The sequence below is a fragment of the Anastrepha ludens genome, chromosome 5 (genome assembly GCF_028408465.1).
Source record: "Anastrepha ludens isolate Willacy chromosome 5, idAnaLude1.1, whole genome shotgun sequence".
Taxonomy (NCBI): domain Eukaryota; kingdom Metazoa; phylum Arthropoda; class Insecta; order Diptera; family Tephritidae; genus Anastrepha; species Anastrepha ludens.
In genome coordinates, this window is record NC_071501.1 from 52,280,390 (window position 1) to 52,295,464 (window position 15,075).

A 15,075-nucleotide genomic window follows, 5' to 3' on the forward strand; every position below is an offset into this window, starting at 1 on the left:
TGAGTCAGCTAGTATAAAATAAATTACTTTCAATTCAAAAACTTCGAAAACGTTGAACTACTTTCTAAGTTTAAAAGTTATTTCAAACCGTTAAAGCTCACTGTCGTTTTACTCTAAAAATGTTACATTTTAGAAATTGTTTCAATTGTCAGCTAATTTATAATTCGCCAGTAAATATTCCAACCGTTTTCGGTGAGGCGCCTGAATGTGTCTACACTCAATATTCCTCTTGCTTTATGTTACTCATACGCCATGCAGGCACTTATTTACAATTATGTAGAGCGATCACATCCATTTATGTACTGAAAGCGTTTAATCGGCAGTTGTTAATTTATGCATGCAATGATGTACAGCAACACCAACCCTCTCAATGCGAAACGCTGCTGGCACCCCACTGCGACTGTTGCCACATAATTGCTGTGACATCAGCGGTGAAATGAATTTCGCCAGCGAGAAATTTAAATTTGCAATTATTTAAGAGGCATATTCACTCAAACGAATACAATAAATTAATATAAATAAAAATCTTAAACGCACACGATTGGATTCTTTTGTTCGATTATCCTGATAATATAAAAACGATCCATTAATCTTTGGCTTGAACATAATTAATGAGCAAACGTAAAATGTGTGATAAGCAAACCATTAATGCAACAACTACTCTTGCACTTAAACATACAAAGTACTTTGTCTATCTTCTTCATACAAATCCGTACAAACATATACACTGAGCTACAGGATATAAGGGCCATTCGATAGCAAGTGGACCGACTATTTGTAGATTTTGTCGTAAATTTTTCTAAAAACTGATTAATTTGTTGGCTTAAAGAAAATTCAAATAATTTAGAAAAATTAAAATAAATTTGAGATTGAATCAATATTGAAAATTTTAGGGTTTTAAAATATAATATTTAAATAAATTTTTCATAATTTTTCGGGATGAAACGTACTTTTTCAAATCAATTATTATGGGAAAAAATTTTAATTTTTTTCTTAATTCTTGGAAAATAATTTTTGTCATAATTTCTGGGAAAACCTTCCCAAATTTTATTATTTTGTTAATAGCCGAGACTATGTGGCGGTAACCGTAGCCGAATGGGTTGGTGCGTGACTAGCATTAGGGAGTGCGTAACTTCGAATCTCCGCGCAATAACATCAAATCACCGAAACAGTTTTTTCTAATAGCGGTCGCCCCTCGGCAGGCAATGGCAAACTTCCGAGTGCATTTCTAACATAAGAAAGCTGCTCATGAGAACCATTTGCCGGTTTAAACCTGTAGGTCCTTTTAATTTTGGAACAACATCAAAATGTACATCCCCACAAATAGGAGGAGAAGCTCGGCCAAACAACTAAGAGAAGTGTACACACCAATTATTTATTTATTTATGCTCAATAAACTTTTCACCAGATGTAAAACATAACATTTGAAGTATGACAATTTTTTTCGCTGTAGATGGATCTGGTTCACCTGGTAGGCTCCAATTTCTTCGACACTTTGAGTTATCATAATAAATCCATTTTTCATCGCCAGTGGCGATGCGATGCACAAACTCTTTTCTTTTCTGCCGTTCGCAAAGTATCTCACACGTCACCAAACGCTTTTCGATATCCCTCTCCTTCAATTGATGTGGCATCCAGTTACCTGCTTTTTGCTTTCTGGAGCATTACCATCGCGTGCAAACGTTCACCGACGGTTGATCCTTCAACATACAACTCTTTCGACATATCATCAAGGGATCGACATGCGTCTGCCTCCAATAATTGTTGTAGTTGGGTATCTTTGAATTCTTTCGGTGCCCCTTCGCTCGTTCGATCTTGATCACTCACGTCGAAATTGTCACTTTGGAAGTGTCTAAAGCACTGTTTACAAATTGTAGTTTATGAAGCGTGATTACCGTAATTACTGATCAATATACGACATGTGTGAGCTGCACTTTTCCTTAAAAGGTAATAATGAAGCATGACTTCCCGCAAGTGCTGTTTTCTCAGGACGAACGTAGACATTTTTGACGTCAGATGAAAAGGATCTTTACGCTTCAAACGAATATCAACTACTGTGACCGAGACCTCACTTATACACCTTCAAATCTCCAGTATATAGAGCGAACACAAAAATACTATCAGCAGCGACACCTCTTCTACGAGGGCGGAAACTTATTCTCATACCCAATACTTCAGAGTAAAGGAAAACAGATGAATTCCGAATATCAGAGAAAAATCGACCGTAGTCGAACCGTAGCCAGAACCGAAAACGTGCAAAATAGCTACATTTGCTGACGATACTTGGATCTTAGCTGTTGGATTAGCAGAAGGCGAATCCATCATGAAATTGCTGAAATTCATTGGCGAAGTTTTTACATGAACAGAAAGTTGGAATATAAAATTTAATGAAACCAAATCTGTTCACTTAGATTTTACTCACAGGAAAAATGTATATAAATTTGTATATACTCTGTCGGCGGCAGTGCCATATGCCAATAGCGCCTATAGGTATGCCTCATGATGCAAAGAATAATGAGATGGCGCCCATCGTGGTCCCGTTACTTTGCGCTCAGCGAATTTGACAACTAGTTACGTGATTTTAGCTCCAGTATGACCAGATTACCATTTTCGTAACTTGATTTAGCATTTTTTTTTTTTGTTATTTTTATTTTTTTTTGTCTCGGAGTTTTAGTTCTTTCTTCATGACATTTTTCTAGCTGTTCTAATTAAAATGTCATGTTTATAATTTTGTAAAATATACATTTTTTAATAATTATTTAAATAATTCACTCAGTTTTATTTAGCTTTAATTTTTTTTAACATCTGGTGGCATTGCCCGCGATTGCCGGCGTTGTTGGTGTTCTTCTGCTTTCGGCAGTGAAATTATCAAATTTTATAGGAGCAAAAAAATTTTCATTAGCACTTAAATCTTCTCAGAGTGACCTTTTTTAACCTTTTGTTGTTTAATAATATAGTTTGTTTTTTAACCTAAGGTTTCGGTAGCCTTAAATTAAAAACAAAAAGAAACAAACACCAAACTTAAAAATTGTCGCATTTTCGGTATAAAAAAGCACTAAATTTATTGCGAAGAGCAAATGGTTGGCAATACTGCACAACTCAGAAAACGTGATGTCACATACGCTCTGATGGGCGCAATCTTCTTTCTATCATTCTTGGGTATGCCTTTTAATGCAAAGCTCAATTTAAAATGCAAAAGCTTCAATGATTAATTGATAAATTGTGAGCTTTCAACTCAAAACAAGCTCCTCATTTACAACCATGTACAAAAGCCGATGTGGATTCATGGTCTTCAATTATGGGAATCTATCGGAGACCAGCATTGATGTTATAAGAGTACATCGTTTCCAAAACAAGGCAATGAGGGGAATCCTTAAAACTCCCTGGTACGTACATAATGAAGATCTGCACAAGGATTTAGCTATGAAAGCTACGAAATTTACTTAAAACTCAAAAATCCTGAAAAATTATGAAAAAGTTTCCTGACAACTTTTCCCCTCGTTGAAACCTATATGGCATGAATGCAACTTCGAAATGAAGAACATGTCTACACAATAGCAAAGGAAAAATATGGCATATCACCAACATCCACGCCCTGAAATAACTGGGCTATTTTCTCTCCATTTAAAATTTTTACTCGCACTCTAACACAGACAAAAGGTCACAAATTATGTCATACCCTTGAGCCCTTAGCCTCCTAGTGCACACATTTTCGACACAGTTACAACTCTTCTGTATTATACGATTAATTTAATTAATTAAATATTAATATCCCCAAATTCTAAGCCTCCAACTCTTGGATACATTATTTTAAAATCGATTGAAAAACATTTAAGGAACGAAGGATATCGCTAGAGACCTAATATATGATCCGAGGTTAATTGATTTCTATTTTTTTTCATATATTTACCTTATATCCTTTTAGGTTGTCAACAACGCAAGACAGCAACGCATCGCGCCCCACAGAAACAGTCACATTGCTGATGGGTTCCGGAAATCCAGGCGCATTTGAATCTGAAAGATTTTTGGTCTAATTATAGCACTTAAATATACAAGTATCTATGTATAGTAAAGTTTATATACAGTTATTGTAAGAAGTCATTGTTAAGTAGTAAAAAGTAAGCACAGAGTACAAAAGTTTATAGGACCTAGTGTTAGGACTGGAACCCAAGAGTTAACATACTAAGTAAAGGCTGGGCAATGTAAAATTTGGTTTTTGAATCGAAAAAAAAAACGAATCAATATTTTTTGAAATTTTTTTTTTATTTTGAAGATTGAACATTGTCATTTATGAATGAAAAATAATATCGTTCAAATGACTGCCACGACTGGCTTTACAGTAGGCCATTCGATCACCCCAATTTTTAAGCACATTTTCGATTGTTTGGGCTCCAATTTCATGAATGGCAACTTCGATTTCGTGTTTTAAAGTATCAATCGTCTCTGTATGGTTCGCATAGCATTTGTCCTTAACGGCTCCCCACAAAAAATAGTCCAACGGGCTTAAATTACAGCTCCAAGGCGGCCAATTGATATCGGAATTCAAACACGGTAGCCAAAAGTTCGAGTGTAACTTTGGCAGTGTGACAAGTTGCACCGAACCGCCGAAGAAGAAGAAGACTCACCACTTTGGAAATAGGTGTTCAATATTTCCCAATTTTGTTCAAGCGTATAGCGTCCCATTTCGTAAATGCCGAACGTTTAAGTAAATTATGAACACATTTGACATGTCATTTGTGTTCCATTTTCAAAAAAATAAGTGGTTCAAAAAGCAAACGCTATATGGCCCCCCCTGTAGAGACAGTCTTCCATTGATCAACTTACTTCGACTTATGGCGTTGAAGCACCCACCTCAGCTACTGTGAAACGCTGATACAACGAGTTCTAACGTGGCCGCCGATCCTTGCAGGACGAATTTCATGAAGTACATTCAAAAACTGTTTTTGTTCGATGCTAAGCATCAACTGATAACACTCTCACCCAACTCATACAAGAGTTTTTGAGCAATCAGAGGTGGAAATTATGGGTCATTCCCTTTATCTGTTTAGCTCTAATTTGGCACCTAACGATTTCTGATTCCTTTTTTCAAGGTCAACGTTTGCCAACTTTTAAGGCCTTTAAACAGCTCGTTTTGGAGGTATCCCCTTTTGAGAGGCAAAAGTGCATTGAAACTTAGTTCAAATGAGTGCAGAAGTGCATTGAAGACTAAGGAGGATGTCTTAAAAACAAAAAAGCCATTTTCATTCATACTTTACTGCGTTTTCAATACGCACAAACAATGCAAAAGCAACTCTCGTGACATCTGAAGTTAAACTGTTCACAGCATCAATTTCTGGCCGAGTATCAAGGCATTTTAGGTTTTATTTTTTAGACCTCTCTCAATAAATAAAGAGTCAATCTCTTTGTTCAACTGTTGACTTTGTTCTATAGCAGTGCTATTTTTTTTTTTTATCTCAACGCTTAACAAACTTCCTACCACTCCTGGCTCGGCACCAAAACAAAAACGATCCGAACGACATGCAGACAGTGCCTCAATGTGATGTTGGGGGAGGAGGACCACCGTTGAGTTTATTATTATAAAGACATTTTATTCACAGTTTGCTATTGAAACGATTGTAACGATCCTTCCAGGTCTTTGAAAATATTGAAAAATAACAAAAGTTTGTATTATTTATACCACTGACCTCAAGTCGGCTGGCTGTCTTCCTGTGAATGTCAAAGCTTTTGATCCACTTTTTACCGGAATAAAATTTCATAAGTATCCATTTCTCCTATTTAAGATTGCCTTTAAAAACCATTCTCTTTTTAAGTAGCTCTGCCATTCTCTGTATCGTTTTCAGAAAGCAAAACTTTGTTGTTCAAGAATGTCCTCAACACAGCTACATTGCCACCCTCAACTACAGCGCACAAAAGGGATAACTTTCCTAAGAACAGTAATTGCAGAGAAATGTTTGTCAACTTGCTGATTTTACGATTACAACATTGCACTGGCAAACTTTTGTTGCAAAACATTTAATGCGACAAAGTTGCAATTATACGCGCATTTTCAATTAAACCAGAAAATGTCCAGAGCTGACAAGCAATAAAAAGTATGAGTACGCAGGGCAGCGCCCACCAGAGAGGAGCATCTATTGGCGGGCGAAAGAAAATGAACATTTAGGAAATAGTGCCACCTTTCTGTTCTATGCCACTTGTACTCCTTGAAGATGGTCTGCTACACCAAACCAATTATTTGTATAACCCGCATAAATCCTTGTCTCTATAAAATTTTTCAGGTTTGGTACATTTTTTTTGGAACTTTTTCCATTATTTTGTGAGCGTGTATTGCGCCTTTTGCAAACGTTTTCTCTCGTTTTGTGTCATTTCTCCGTCAAATAGAATTTTTACTTTGCCTTTGCCGTATATTTGTCCACAGCAAGTAAAATGTTTTACGCTCCTTTTGTACTCAAGATGCGAAAAAATGCTCAAATTTAGCTGAATGTATTTGAAGGTATGGATGTCTGCTGTAGTGTGCATTTCACAGTAGGAAACCTGCAAGGAAAACTTAAACTAGCGCAATAAATTTATAGTTCAGGATAAGGACAATTTCGCCAATTTCACTCATGTCACTAGTGATGCCATTTGTCTTCAAAGTTCGGCAGCCCCAAAGCTTGCAATAAACTGAAGCAGTCACCTTTTTACAAAGCACGATCCTGGCGTATCAATCTGGTTGCCAGGAAAATGATGTGTTTTTCCATATTCGAGCAAAGCAAGTTAAAATGAAATTCATTAAAAATGAAAATTTAAGAAAACCCATTTCAATAGAAAAATTGAGCCTTTACGATACGCCGATGCTCTAGCTTATCGACTATCTCAACAGCGATAGCAGCGCGATCTAAGATAAAGTTTTATTTTTCGAATTCGGGCTAAGAACTATTGAAAAAGCATAAAGAGCTTACTGCCTCAGCGGTCGAATTTATGACACACTCTTTATTCCCGAGTTACGAACGGTAACAGTTTCTCTTCAAATGGGTCCTTATGAATAGACGTTTTGTCTTTAAATACTAAATCCTAAGCTGACAAAATTGTTGCAGCGGTCGCCCCTCGGCAAACAATGGCAAATCTCTGAGTGAACTCCTGCCATGAAAAAAATCACCTGCCGTTCGGAGGCTGCATTCAACTGCAGGCCCCTTTATTTGTGGAAAAACATAAAGATTCGCTTCACAAGAATGTAGAGAAAATCGGTCGCCTACGTGATATACATATATACATATCTGATTGAAAAATACCAAATAATTGAAAATTATAAACGGTGGTTAAGTTTCAAGGGCCGGTGTTGATTTTGCATTAAATACATTTTTTTTGGAAACTATTATTATTTCTCTTTATTGTGATAATATTAGCGTGGCTCAATTACGCGTAGAACAAAATATCGGCCAAATAGCCGCCGCAGCCTCGGCGGCACACCTCCATTCGATGGTCCAAATTTTTGATGACGCTGAGGCATAATTGAGGTTAAGCTCTTGAATTGTTGCTGGCTTATCGACGTACACCTTTTCTTTCAAATAACCCAAAAAAAAAAAGAAGTCCAACGGTGTCAAATCACATGATCTTGGCGGACAATTGACATCGCAGCGACGTGAGATTATTCGGCAATCAAATTTTTCGCGCAAACGAGCCATTGTTTCGTTAGCTGTGTGACAAGTGGCACCGTCCTGTTGAAACCAAATATCGTCCACATCCATATCTTCCAATTCGGGCCATTAAAAATTCGTTATCATCTCACGATAGCGAACACTAATCACAGTAATTGCCGGAGCGGCCTCATTTTGGAAAAAATACGGCCCAATGATGCCGCCGGCCCATAAACCGCACCAAACAGTCACTCTTTGTGGGTGCATTCGTTATTAGGCAATCACTCTTGGACTATCATTCGCCCAAATGCGTCGATTCTGCTTATTGGCGAATCCACTGAGGTCAAAATGTGCCTCATCACTAAAGATTATTTTTTTTGAAAATTGGTCATTCACTGTTGCCTGAATAATTTCAACGCGTTGCTTGGTTGTGTATCTTTCCATGGTTCAAATTGAATTAGTATGAAATTGAAAATTAGCGAATGAAATGCAGAAAAAATCTTGGCGTTTAGGTGTGGTTCACATTCAGTATGGGCCCTTGAAACTTAACCACCCTTTATATATATATTCCGTTCAATTGACATCTACGGCTGGCCTTACGATGCACCCAAAGCAAAGATGTGAGCGAAATGTTCCACTCCTTAGATCGAAAAAATGGGATGTCCTGTTAATTCCTGAACACTTTCAGCAGCACCAGAAATTTTTTCGTCTGCGCAAATGTTAGCTTAACATAACGTAATTTTTTAATAGCAATGTCATCTTATTGACACATTAAAAACAATCAGCGATTCAAGCTCGAAAGGTTAGATGGTCATATAGAAGATAAACAGGATCTTTGAGGGAGCCTCGCTGGGATATTCATTTCAGAAGAACGACTTTATCTACGTATTTTTGTATCAACAATACGTCGGAGTCTACTTTCTTTTCTTTAATCTGGACTAAACCTTCTACTGCCTAAATACTGGTCCCTTTCCAGTGGTGCACTTAAATAAACCGGCGGGAAGCGGTATAAAATCGAGACTATATATCAGAGCTATTCAGATGCAGTCCATCAAAGGTTGCATGTACCTTAACCTTCCCACTCTTTCACTTATTTTCAGAAAGCACACCAGTTGCACCTGTTTGTTTCTTCTCGACATACTTGTCTCATGTAGACTTCAAGAGTCCGTATCATTGTCTTATATCGTCTTTTTATCTGCCGCTGACATATTAGACAGATCCTTCCCTCACTTCTGTGTGCTTCAATGCATATTACATATCGCTGATTGCTGACAAAATCTCATCCCATGCATATTTTAAAAGTCATCATGACGTCGACTAAGTTTTCTGGTCAAATCGAATTTTGAGATAGTGCTGCTAAATTGCATCTACATGCAGCAAGTCGTGGCCATACAAAAGACATATGCCTTGTCTCTTCATCTTCATGATATACTGGACATATAGTGGACTCACGTTAGTATTTCAGGTAGCAAACATGGCTCCGATTTAACCACATTTTGATGTTTTGGATTAGTGTATAAGTTCACACTGCTTTTTAGAATTTTCTTAATGCTCTTCCGATTTTGGTAAGGATTTATACTTCTCTTTTTCTATAACTTCTGCTACATTAGTGTTGCACTGCTTTTTTGCTTGCAGCCTCTCACTCGTATTGTGGTCTATTCATCGATGGCTGTCATGCCTGCCATCACCATTGTAGCTTTTTTCGAAGTGGTTCGTACGCAAAATCTATACAAGGGAACTTATATTCCTCTATATGCTTTTACTTCCAAATATTTCGCTCATACTGGAGCTGCTTACTGCCGAATTAAAGTGATGGTACTGGTTAGTAGCCTGCGATTGCTACTTCTCAGCCTATCTTCGTGCGATAGTCTTCTAGCGCATCGTACATTTCTGAGTTATAAATTCGACATGCGGTTCAAAACTGAATCGATCGTCCATTATAACACCAAAGGCTATCTCGGTTCTCCTGTGGGTACTTGTGAGTACCGCTTTCACTTTTTCCGATGCAATGGATTAATTTGCATTATCCGGACCATTCGGTATACGTACGTATTCTATTGCTTACAAGCTATTCCAAAAGCTTTCTCATAGTGTCAAGGAGTCATACAGAATGATGGGATCCCGATACACCTGGTTGCTTCTCTGGCCACGGGAGCAGTGAAAGTCCTTGCCTCTTTCAGAGGTTCAGGAACATGTCTCCTTCAAGCCACAATTTTACCACCCCTATGAATCTCAGTAGTTTCTCCATAATAGCTCTTTTTAACGTTATGTTTGGAATAGTATTGAGGTGAGAAGCTTTGCAGTCTCCAATTATTTTTGTTGCTTGCACAACTTCTTCAGCTGTTACCTCAACGATGTCATTTTTAAAGAAATGTAAGTCATGTTGTCTGTTTTGAGATAAGGAAACAGGGTCCAGACAATGCTATTTAGCAAGTTAGGGCTATTTTCTTGAGTAGCCTTAGCGATCTTCGACTTACTACTCTGTATGCGTTACCCCACGGGGTTTGGTCTGCCTCGTCACAAAGTTGATTAAGTTGAGACTTTTTAACTGCTTCCGCAGATTCTTGAAATCTGTCAGCCTAATTTGCCGTCTTGCAATCCTCCTTAGACTTTGGCAGATCTTGCTCTCTCTAAAACAATATATTTGCTTCTGGCGACAGCATTTCCGTGCCTTCAATGCTTCACAGGCTGTTTTGCGCAAGCGTGTTTGCTGCCTTTGATGCCGACTTCTGCTCTTGTTCGGGCTTTATGACCTCGTTAAATAGGGGGTGTCCAAGTTTGCCGTCCTCTATGATGTCTCTTTGGGCTGAAATTCACTAGTAGAAAAAATATAATCTATGGCCCATGAAACGATGTTCTAAATAGGTGCTATTTAAGGTTTGGGATATGACAATATCAGTGCGAATATGTCAACTCTGACAATACCATTCCAAAGTTTGGTATTTTTAATGATAATCGTTTTCAGACCGTTTTTTCATGAGCTGGCTATTTATAAAGCTAACAGGTGCTTGAAACATCATCTCGGTCAAAAACTGGAATTGAATTGCTAATATTTTTGTGGTATCCTTTTCGACGTGAACTAAAGCAGAATAAAAAACTGATGAACTGGTTTTGATTTTGACTCTCTCGAGCGCTACTTATTTCACTAATTTTCCGAATTCTTTCGTGATCACACTTCGCTATAAGACGAATTTCGTGAGTTCTTTCAAAACCGGTTGGTTTGCGTGAAATAATATTGTAAGGGCAAGGGGCATTCCTAGGCGATCATTGATTCCATTAGAAATATTCAATAAAGGAATTTTCCATTATAAACGTGGTAATGGAATGTCGGGGCAGGTGTCTACGCTAGGTAGGTGGAAATAGGAATGAGTGCAGAAATAAACGAAAAGACGAACAAACGAACGTGCGTACGAGGTATCTATTATTAGAAGCTAAGTCAGTGTAGTAAAATCTGTATCTGTTCTCACTTTAGGGTGACGAGCGCAGCTGTATGGGACACTTCTGCCAAAAACGGTACTAAATTTTTGCTATCGCGTTCCCTTCATCCCGCACATTCAGTCAATTTTAGTAGTTGCGCGATAACTTCAAAAAGCCGACTTAGAGTTTAAAATATTTTCACTGACAACGCTACAATGTCCAACGGAACTCGCGACCCCACACAGGATTTGTAAAGTACTTCCCGAATAGGTTGCGTGTGGAATCCCAATTTAGAGTTTAGTCATCATCAATTTCTTTATCCCCTGTTGGAGCAAAAGGCCTCAATAAAGAATTTTCATCTGGTCCTGCTTTTAGCTAGCAATTTTAGTACATTCCATGATTTCTAGCATTCATCGACCTCTTCTTGTAGCGATATTCTCGAGGTAGTCTTAGATCGGCTCCTCTTGTGGTTTTCTTGGGGGTTCCAATCAAGAGCTTGTCGACGGACTTCCTTTGCATCTTTTTGCAGTGTATGGCTTATCCACCCTCACTTTCGTAATTGTACATGGTTGGTTATTGACTGCGAATTGCACTTTGTCTATAATTCAACGTTTCTGATGACGTTTGGACACCACACCTTGAGAATACGTCAGACACATCTGTTTACAAAACTTTGAATTTTTCGGGTTATATGATCGGTTACAAGCCATGTTTCGCATTCATAGAACAGTACTGAGATGAAATTTGATTTAAATAGTCCAATATTTTTTTTAGTGCTATTTGGGATGCTGCCGCCGTCGCCGAATGGTTGGTATGTGACTACCATTCGGAATTCAGGAAGAACGTAGGTTAAAATCTCGGTAAAACACCAAGTCGCACGCCACAAATAGGAGGAGAAGCTCGGCCAAATACCCAAAAAGCTTGTACACGCCAATTCTTTTTCCTAATTCTTCTCATGCTAACTGGCGGCAGTTTGACACACCAAGAGATATCAACTCCTTCTCCACCTGATCTTTCCAACGCAGAGGAGGCCTTCCTCTTCCTCTACTACCACCAGCTGGTACCGCATCGAACACTTTCAGAGCCGGAGCGTTTCTATCCATTCAGACGACACGACCCAGCCAGCGTAGCAGCTGGATCTTTATTCGCTGCATGCTCTGAACTATCGAAGAGACGATACAACGGAAGGCAAGTCACACTTCCTAATGCATCGCCGAGTGAAATTCGTCCATTGCTTGCATGAAAAAGAAAATTTGATATACCCGAACTAGTTGTGGTTTCAATTTCGGCACTTGAACAATTTCCTGCAGGGCTATTATCTAATGAGACAAAATCTGATTCCTCTTCTTATACATACTACTTTTAATTACCATTTTCGCCGATTTTCTGCGCTTCCTGCACCCGCGTGTGTTTGCCTGAAAAGAAAAAGATAGAGAATGAAACAAATAAATAAATTTTTACTACAGTTTGTGAGTGAAAAAAAAAACAAACAAATATTAGTAGTTGTAATAGTAGTAGTAGGTATTGCAATTGCTCGTAAAACTTCGCTGGAATAGCAGTACAAAATGAGATGTAGTTGTATGTGTATGTACATATATATGTGCCAGCAATATGTGTATCGGCATAGCTAGAAATCAGTTAATTTCAACGATCGCAAAAATGTTTGAAGTAAATAGCGAATGTTTACCCAGCACCAAAGGACTGCCAATGCCTTGTGTGGCTAAGAAGCATGAGTATTACGGCAAATAGGGCAAGCAAAGGCCTCGCTATTGCGACACTCAAGTTTGCTTTTGTGTCATTAAAAATTAGGAAAAAAACCAAATAAAAATGAAATAATTACTGAACTTCTTTTTTGTTGATAAATCTATATTTAGGTAGGAAATTTAGGTGGTTTTCATTTTTAGACAATCTGATGTCTGGTAATTCTTTCTTAGAATTAGGGAAATAAAACTACAATAAATTGGATCAGGAAAATATCTACACAAATATATGACTTTAAAGAAGTGATAGTGAAAAACTAATACAGTACTCAGGACAAACCTTCCGATATTTAGTAATCAAACACTAACCACGTGAAATCTATCAAGTACAAAATTGTTCCTTTTCGATTCTTTCGGGGCAAAATTTTATTTGATTAAATATAATTTGTTGGTACAATGGGTGTAAAGAATATTTACTTAGAAGATTATCATTATTTTTAGAAACGCACATTTGAGCTATTTCTTCTGCATTGTTCATAACAATTTGTATTATCTCTTCTTGAATATTTGCTTTTGCGGACACTTTCCCTTTAAGTAGAAAAAGTTGCGGTGTGGTTCAATCGAGTGAGCCTGGAGACCAGTCGAAACTGCTCTCATAGGAGATGAGCTGTAGCTGAAATATTTTCTTCAGTATACTCATTGTCTGTCGCGCTATAGAATATCATATATCCTGCTGGAATCAATGCTATCCTACTAGAACCAATGATCTTCTACGTACTGCTTATCGATGCATGGTTGAAAAACATCGGTGATAATGGTACGATATCGGGCATGCCATCATTGGCCGATACAGAGCGGTCGTCGTCATCCTCGACGATGGTTTTACACTCATACTACATCGTTTTAGGTTGGTACACAGTGAGACTTTCCAACTCGAATCGAATTTTATTGAGTTTTACATGGAACAATTTTCATAATGTTAGAAAAGCTTTCTCTAACTATTTTGCAAATTATAATCATTATTTTTATTTTTGTTTGTATTTTCAACTTTAGTTGGAAAATGCTTGTAATTACGGCTATACTTAAAAAAAAAAATTAAAATATATTGGGTATGGGAATACGTTTCCGTCCATTCTTAGCCAAAGTTACGAATTATTTAAATAATAAAATAATCTTCTATACTATAAAGGTGAATGTCTGTACGTTGTCCGCGCATCACTACGAAACGACAACACCAAATGACGTAAAAATTTTCACACATTCATATTTTCACCCAATGAAGGTTATAGGCATGTTTTTGTGATGGAACTCCCTTCCCACAGCCCCCAGGCCGCGCAGCCACTCTCATTCGTCACTAATAATCGAAAATTTGCTTAAATTTAATCTAAAAAATCTTAGTTTTTCCTATTTCCCACTATTTATAGCACACTCTAGACTTCATAATCCGCATAAGCTGTTCAACTATGACCCAAATGCAAAGTTCAAAAACGATTTGAGATAGAAAATTAATAAAAATAGTTTTGCTTGATATTTTTCTGATTGGTTGTTTTGATTTTATTCAACGAGGCATAAACGGATGCCGCGGGTTAAAGCTAGTACATAATATTATGGAAAGTATGTGCCATTGAACGCTGCCACAGCATACGGATTCCTCTGACGAAAAATTCGTGTTCTTTTGACTTGATCCATTTAGTGAGCTAGTTTGCGATGCTCTCGTAATAAGTGAACTGCTCTCCAATAAGGACTGACTGCATTGATCGGCACAAATGGTAATCCGAAGATGTAATGTCTGGGGAATACGGCGCGTGGGGCAAAATTTCCCTATTCAGTTCCTCTAAATATTTATGGTGTGATTTAGCATCGTGTGACCTGGAGTTCTTATGCACGCTTTTCTCTGGGAGTTCGATTCAAGCGCATTAGTTGCAGTCAGTAACGATCGCCAGTGATGGTTTCAGATGGTTTAAGGAGTTCATAATACATGATCCCTCCAGTTGCTCAACATAAATTTTGAAGCATGAATACTTTTTTCGCTGTCGATGAACCTGATTCACCTGACAGACTCCTACATTTGCGACACTTACGGTTATCATAATAGATCAAGTTTTCATCGCGAGTGACGATACGATGCGCAAAAACCTTTTCTTTTCTGCCGTTCAACACGCATCTCACACGTCACCAAATGCTTTTCGATATCCCTCTTTAGTATCCTATTTTTATGTATCATACTTGTACGTATACTACACAATATTTAAGAAACATTCATAAGCAAAACTCAAAAAATCTCAACCCCGTAATTTTTTTTTAATTTATTAAAAAAAAGTGTATATGTATGCATGGTATATGGT

General features: G+C 37.6%; 1 protein-coding gene across 1 annotated transcript in view; it reads right to left on the reverse strand.

Annotated features, from left to right (window-relative positions):
* Positions 1 to 12,440, reverse strand: part of LOC128864479 (uncharacterized) — a 143,060-nt gene extending 130,620 nt beyond the window's left edge. Inside the window, exons 1-2 of the mRNA XM_054104158.1 lie at positions 12,401 to 12,440; positions 3,911 to 4,014 (exon numbers count right to left, since the gene is read on the reverse strand). The gene's annotated coding sequence lies outside the window, so the exon portion shown is untranslated. The remainder of the gene's footprint in view (positions 1 to 3,910; positions 4,015 to 12,400) is intronic.
* Between the last annotated feature and the right edge of the window lie 2,635 nt (positions 12,441 to 15,075).